The sequence below is a fragment of the Morone saxatilis genome, unplaced genomic scaffold, assembly GCF_004916995.1.
Source record: "Morone saxatilis isolate NCDOM2014 unplaced genomic scaffold, NCSU_SB_2.0 Contig2, whole genome shotgun sequence".
Taxonomy (NCBI): domain Eukaryota; kingdom Metazoa; phylum Chordata; class Actinopteri; family Moronidae; genus Morone; species Morone saxatilis.
The window spans coordinates 84710-87171 of record NW_023339762.1 but is presented as its reverse complement, the minus strand read 5'-3'; positions in this window follow the sequence as shown (position 1 = coordinate 87171).

Genomic DNA, 2462 nt, shown 5'->3' with positions numbered 1-2462 from the left:
TGCCACTAATCGGCAGGTGTGTTGGCTTCGATCCCCCGGCCCCTGAAAGTGAAGTTCCTTGAGCAAGATACTGACCCCAAAATGCTCCAGAATTTACCATTTACCATGACCTCTTTTCCCTCTGAGAATGTTGAGGAAAGCAAGTCCAGTGTTGACTTTTCACTTCGATGAAGTCAGTAATCATTTTTCACCCAGAGAAAGTCTAATGATTTATGTAATTGAGATGAAAAGATGAGCAATGAGGAAAATAAGTCACATCCTAAGGGCAGGTTTTTTTTTTTAGGCCTCCACGCTAGCAACAGCTAGTTTAAAAGAATGGGAAGGGATGGATAGACAACTCGAAAAGCATAATGTCCCCTATGCTTTTCGAGTTGTCTGTCCATTACTCCGTTTCTGCCAGTCCAAACTAAAATGCAACCAACTGTAACCAGGGCCAGTAGCATTTCCAAGCGTCTCCATTTTCGAGCCCTAAAACACTGGAGTAGTGTAGTGGTGCAAATATAGCAAAAGTGTAGTAGTGTGGATGTAGCCCTTAATTACTTGTCAGCAACGAGGTAACTACTGCCAGTACAGAGTGTTTTTTCCTTCACATGTGATGTGTGTGTTAGATTTCACGCTTATCAGGCTGACCGGGAGATCTACTACATGGATGCCACTAATCACAACCCTGTGGAATTTAGTGTGTGTGCATGTGTGCGTGTCTGTGTAATTATGTTTGCAACAGTAATTGCCTGGCAGGCATATCAATGTATCTACTGTAAACACTTTTTCTGTCAGAATAAAGGGGATTGTGATTGAGTGGCAGCTAAAGCCTGACTGTGGAGGTCACATGTGAGCATGACTTTGTCTGAAGCAGTGGCTCCCACGCTTTTATCACAGTAATCCCTGAAAATACACACCCTACTCCCTGGCAACTGAACATATCAAAAGCAAACACACAATGTGTACCACACCTCAGAGCTGAAAGAAACAGTAGACTCAAATAGGAAACAAATCTTGGGTGCAGTCTTAAATTGGTGAAAACTCTGGTTGTGCTTGTAAGTGATCACACAGAATTCATCATACATTGGAAACTGTTCCTACAGCAGCAAACCAAAACTGCCTACAAATATATATGCAAATTAGGGATGCAAGTAACTTATTTTATTGTCAATCCATTATTTTAACTTTTGTGTTTTTGTTAGTGTTTTGAATGTAAATGAAAAATTCACATCACATTTTTGCTGCTTTGTTGAACCAACAGTCCAAAAAAGCGATACAGATATTCCACTGACAATCATATAAAACAGGAAAACAGGAAATTCTGACATTTGAGAGGTTGGAAACAGCAAATGTTTGGCTTTAAAAATGATTAATTATCAAAATAATTAGTGGTTAATTATCTGTAGATCAACTGAATGAATGAATTTATCCAGCAATTGTTTTCTGCTATTATTTATATTGATCTCAATTACATACTTTACCTTTAACAAAGACTGGAAGTTGTAAGAATAGAAAATGGAGGCACACATGACAGATCAAAGAAGATCATTTCAAGCCATGTTGTGTTTGTACGCTAAATTCTACAAGAACCAAGTTAATAGACGGAACTCCCTACCAACCTGTGCCCTGAGTGCACTGAATAATACTCACAACAGGAGATCAGTTTATTTGTATGCATGTCATGTATAAAGACATACAGAATATGCTATTCATGTTTTCCTATCATTTGTATATTTGGTGTCACACCTATGTACATGGAAATTAATAGTCTGCTTTGTAAACCCCAATGGGCATCTATTAATGCAAAAGATGGGTAGTCTAACGTTAGTTGTAGACCACAGTTGGAGCCGTGCCAGGAGTACAAGGAGTAAAAATCTAAAGTGTATGCTGTTAGGCATGACGTCTCTTGTGGGTTTTATTTTGGGGTTAAGGCAAGGATTAGGTTAATGAAGAACTTTATTGGTTATGGTTTTGTTATCTTATCCAAAAAGTGAGGCAACGAGAAGGCACACCAGGCACACAACATGCTTTTTAGGGAGTCCCATTAGGAGACCTCATTCACAGCAGACATTTTGGTTTGTCATAGCAAGAATATCACAAGTGAAAGGAATTATATTCATAATGTCTGGGTATAATGCAGTCCAGCACTTAGCAATGTGATAAGTTACACCCCTGTGTCACCGGTCTGTCTTTAAAACTGATGTGTGGCTCCAGTGAGAAGGACAGAGAGAGAGAGAGAGATTATGTCTCCTTTGTCTGCCAACAAACCTATTCTGACAGTCCTGAAATAATAAAGGCTGCCAATGGCTGAGACGGTTACAGAAAGATATTCAGAGAGAAGCGTTTGGACTGATTTTCTGTATTACGTGTCCAATAGAAGGTTCATGTTTAGGGATGCTCGATATTGGCTTTTCTGCCGATATCCGATATTCCGATATTGTCCAACTCTCAATTTCCGATACCGATATATGCAGGCTTTT